Here is a 5244-nt window from a genome sequence, read left to right on the forward strand (position 1 = left end):
AAGGGAGATGGCATTGGGTGGGGTTAAGAGGGGGCCCTGGCTCTCTCCTTCACTGGCTGGAGCCTCAGTGTCCCCATCTTGGAATGGGGAATATAAATTGGAACCCCAAGCAGAACCAAGGATGAAGGGGTCTGCAGGCCCACCTGAACATTCTCCCTCCCCATCCCTCCTCCCCTGTCATCCACAGCTACCCAGGCTTCCCCATGCACTGACCAGCCCTGGAGAGCCTGGGCAGTGCCAGCCTGGGCCAGATGACCCAGGCAGAGGGAGCTTTCCTGGTATTCTTTCTGCCCCACAGCCACAGAGGGGATACCTCAGCCTACTCCTGGCCCACAGCTGTTATGAAACCCCAGCGGAGCCTGCACCACGATCCAGGGGCCCACGGAATCTGAACCCACAAGTGTGGAATCCCACACAGCGTGGCATCGGCCGGGGGACCCACTTCTGCAGCTGTCACCATGGCGGTGACAGATATCCATCACACGCCTGTGGGTCACCTCAGGATTCCCTCGCAGGAAGTCAGAAGAAGGCCCAGAGGTTCGGCCCCTGGCAGTGGGGACCCAGCTGTGTGACCCCAAGTGAGTTACCAAACTTCTCTGAGCTGCTGTGGATGGAGGCTGCATGGAGGGGAGGGGGCCTGGCTTGGCCTGGAGAGCTGGTCATGACTGTGGCTGGCGGCTGTGATCGCCCCCTATCGGCCAGACTCGGTGGGAGGGCTTGGTACCTGACCTCACCAGCGCCCCCTACACCATAAAGTTGGGCTGGACTCGCCGCCCTGCAGCACTGGTGAGCCCCCTGCCCGAGGTCACGCAGGCCCACCCTCTCCATGGGCACGTGCGTGTCCCAGCCTGAGGCTAGCAAGCACACCAGCATGACCAGCAGCCATGTGAGAGGCCCGCGTCCTTGCCCAAACAGAAGGCTGTTGTCCTCTGGGCTGGGGCCTGACGTGGCCAAGGCCATTCAGGGTGCCTGTGGCTGGACCCTGTGTAGTCCGTCTAGCCCTGGGGCCTCTGTCCCAGGGAGCAGCCACTCCAGTTGTGTAGAAAAGGAAAGTGGCCAGGGGAGGCCATCCCTGCATCAGAGGCAGAGGCCAGTGTCCTGGCAGAGCCCGGGAGGAAAAGGGCTGGAGATGGAGACAGGACTCTGGGCTGGAGCCAGGCAAGTAGACATGACCGCGGGCCTCACTGGATGGTTTCCGATCACAAGGAAACACCCGCCGGAGGCCATCCACGGGCAAACACCCATCGTAAGCCAGCCGCCCTGAAGACAGAACATTAGCAAGGCCTATCATCGGCCAGCCTTGAACTGGGGCATAGCATGAATGCAGTGGCCACACCAGAGGCTGCCCGTGGGTCGAAGGGTACCAATCCCCACCTCCCAAAGCCCACCTGCTGCTGCTACCTCTGAGTGTCTGGCTGCCAGCAAGTGTTCACCACCCGGCCCCAAGAGGGAGGGGGACATTCCCAGAGGAGAGCAAACAGCCACCTGCTGGCAAGCTGGCTCCGTGAGATCCCCTTCCCTAGTCCTCACGGGCCACAGACCTGCTCGGGTGTAGGTCAGCCTCTCTCACCTGCTGAGCCTCCACCGTGGTCCAGGGGCCTGTGGACTCCAGCTCCATAGGCAGGGACTCCTACACGGTGTGGCATCTAACCAGGGGACCTCTTCCCATGAAGGCGGAGCCAACGTGGCCCCCTGGCCATGGGCTCACTGGGTCTAGCATGCCATACCACCCAGGAGTAGCCTCTGGAGGCACACCAGCCTTGGGCACTCACCCACGAGGCTGGCGCTGCCCTGAAGGACACGGACGACAGAGCAGAGACCTTTCGGTGGCACCACATCTCCAGCAAGAAGACCACAGGCCTTCTGGGCCAGGGAAGGAGCAGGAGGGGCCCCGCCTAGCACCCACGGGGGAATCCAAACTCGGCTCTGCAGGGCCTGAGCTTCTCATCTCTGAGGGACACCTGCTTACCGGGGACAGCTTCGGATGGCTCCCAGGCACTTTGAGCTCCTGAGCTCCGGCAGACAGACAAGGAGCCACCTTTCTATGGGGGTAAGTGGCCCTGATCAGCAGGAGCAGCCGGGGCTGCTGTTTCCGGGAGAGGAGGGGTGGGAGGGGGTGAGTGAGACTCAGGGCCCTCTGGGCGTCATGGCACTGCCTGGCCCGATCATTTCTGTGCATGGACAAGCACGGCCACCCCAGCCTGAGAAGGTTCAGTGGCCACGGCTCAGGGAAGGAGCGTGAGGCCCCAGGACCTGCAGTGGTGACAGCCAAGGTGGGAGAGTGCAGGAGGAAGGGGACGCATGTCAGGCAGGGCCCCAGCTCAGCTGCCCCTGCTCCCTGGCCCTCAATCCTTCACAGGCCTCACCCCAACACAACCACCCCACGGGAAGTCTTGGCATCTGCTTCCTGAGGACCCAGGTTGACACAGCCCAGGTTCCAATTTTGAAAGGGTGGTCTGGGAATTTCCACTGAGAAGGAGACACAGGAGCAAAGGGAGGGAGAGAGGGAGGTGGATGTTGGAGGAAGCAGAGTTCCAGGAAGGGGAACAGCAGAAGTGAAGGCCAAGGGGTGGGGCACCTCTGTGTTGCAGGCGCAATTCGGAGGCCTGTGAGGCTGGAGCTCGGGTGGGGTCACGGGGGGCGCATCGGAGGGGCAGGTCTTGTAGCCCCTGGAGCTGCTGCGAGGATGCTGATGCTTTCTTTGACAGGTTCTCCAGGAGGCCTGGGGGCGCTTTCACAGGATCCCCTGACTGCACTGGAGGGTGGTCTCTAGGTGGATGACGACAGAGAGCCCAGAGGGGCCGCGCTGCGAGACTCCAGGTGGGAGGCAATGGTGACTGGGGGACAGGCAGAACGGGCAGATTCTGACACGAGCTGGCACGTGAGGGGTGAGAGCGCAGAGGAGGGGAAGGACCCAGCCCAACTCCACAATTTGGGCTCAAATGCCTCAAAGGAGGTGTTGACAATGAACCCGAGGGAGCAGCTTTGGGGATGAAGAGGTGCCCTGTTTGAGGACTTCGAGGCTGAATTGGCAACTGGACGTTCAGGAGATGAGGCTGGTCACATGGGCAGTGGGGGCTGGGGTGAAAGGAGCTCTGGGCTGGCAGCCACGCTGGTGTCACAGCAGCCAACAGCAGGACGCTGTCCCATCACCCTGTGCCATTGGGGAGCAGCTCTGCCGCCAGCATCTCTGGTGCCCAGAAAAGACCCTTCTCTTTGGAGCCAGTGGTGTGCCCAGGTGCTGTCCCTGCAGAGCTCTGTCTCTGCTGCCTGGGGACACAGCTGTTAGTGAGTAATATAGGGGTGAGGCGCGGGGCCACCAGGGCCTGTGCAGGACAATTGTCCTGCTAGTTGCAGCCAAGGCACCTGTGGGGGTCCGGGGCCAGCTCTGTGCTGTCTCTTCCAAGGAACCCATATTTGCTTTCTCTCTGCAGGAGCTCATTTGAATATGGGAATGTAAATTTTTCTTTTTTTGTCCCATGTCTTTTTTTTCCTGTGACACTCTGAGCCAGCTCCGGGTGCATCCTGACGAGCTCAGGGCCTGGGTGTGACAAGAGTGGCGTCTGAGGCCACCGACTTGGAATAAAAAGTCAAGTCTACTTTCCCTGCCTTTGTAGACCAGGCAGAATTGGGCCCAAGGCTTGGGTGGTGGGAAGGGGAGAGGGGACAGGAGAGCCAGACATTAGTCACTATAGTTTGGTTGAAAGTGACAGAGCCCAACCCAAAGGGACTAAGGACAAGGAGCATTGCTGTTTTCCACGCTCACAAAGTCCAGGGGCTGAGAGCTCCAGGCACAGCCGCACTGCGCTCAAGTACAGCCGCTCCCTCCCTCTCGTCTTGCCCCGCGTGGGCTTCATCCTCAGGCAGGGAGTATCTCCCTGAGGTCTCTCCCTGCAGCTCCAAGTGACTCCTCTGTCCCCTCCTCCATCCCCAGGCAGGAGAGGAGGCTGCCTCTCAGCCAACAGAACCCCAGGATCAGCCGCTTTGGCCTGGCACTGGCCTGGCTCAGGCAGGCGTGGTGCCCGAGCTCACAGCACTGGCGTCAAACCCCGGCTGAGGATACATGGAAAGTAGTGGTGGTCGTCCCTGCAGCTGCCTTGGGGTGCCTGAGAGGAGCCCCTGCCTGATTCCCCAGCAATGCCTTAGGGGCCAGGGACCACCCTGCTGGGACAATGGGCCTGGGCACAGAAAGCCTGGCCGTAGTCAGGGCGGCAGGGAAAGCAGAGATGATCTTCTCTCTGGGCATCTGTGTCTCTTGCTGCTGGCTGCTGTGAGAAGTGAGGCTGAGAGGGCAGGGTGAGCAGCAGTGAGGGGCGATGGCAGCCTGGCAGATCTCAAGGGACCCGGGCAGGGCGGCTGTGGAGCCACCCATGGTCTGGCCGTAGGAAAGAAGCTGGCAGCCCCCTCAGGGTCTGCTCCCTGCTCACCCAGGGCTGATACAGGCAGCTTAAGGGGCAGAGTCACAGGCTGGGCGAGGGGCTCATGCCTATAATCCCAACACTTCTGGAGGCCAAGGCAGGAGGATGGCTTGAGGCCAGGAGCCCAAGACCAGCCTGGGCAACAGAGAGAGACCTCGTCTCTACGAAAAATAAAGAAAGAAGGAGGATTGCACCCACGCCAGGGACCAGGACGGCGTCCCCAGAAAAGCAAGCTCCAAACACATCTCATCTCCTCCTGCTGAGCCCTGGGGCCTGGGTCCAAGGGCAGAGGCTGGGGCAGGCAGAGGGCAGAACTGAATGGAGCCTGACCCAGCACCGTTCCCTCCTAAGGATGGTGCCTGGGTGGAGACATCAAACATGAGAGAAGAGAGAAGGGGTAATCCTAGAAAGGCTCCCTGGAGGAGGTGGTACCTGGAGGAGGTCTTGAGGACCCAGGTCTGATCCGAGAGGAAAGGGGCTCCTGCCTGCCGGAAACTCCCTCCGTGTGAACCAGCCTGTTGCTGGCGTGCAGTGTGTACCTCCCAGGGCTGGCTGAGAAGTATTTGCTGAATGAATGGAACAGATTGCCTCTGTGGGCTGAGAATGAAGAAGTGATAGAGAAAACAGAAAAGAAGACAGAAATCAGAACGGTCTCGGCCGGGCGCGGTGGCTCAAGCCTGTAATCCCAGCACTTTGGGAGGCCGAGGAGGGTGGATCACGAGGTCAAGAGATCGAGACCATCCTGGTCAACATGGTGAAACCCCGTCTCTACTAAAAATACAAAAAATTAGCTGGGCATGGTGGTGCGTGCCTGTAATCCCAGCTA

This window comes from Cebus imitator, unplaced genomic scaffold (assembly GCF_001604975.1).
Source record: "Cebus imitator isolate Cc_AM_T3 unplaced genomic scaffold, Cebus_imitator-1.0 Scaffold311, whole genome shotgun sequence".
In the NCBI taxonomy this organism is placed as follows: domain Eukaryota; kingdom Metazoa; phylum Chordata; class Mammalia; order Primates; family Cebidae; genus Cebus; species Cebus imitator.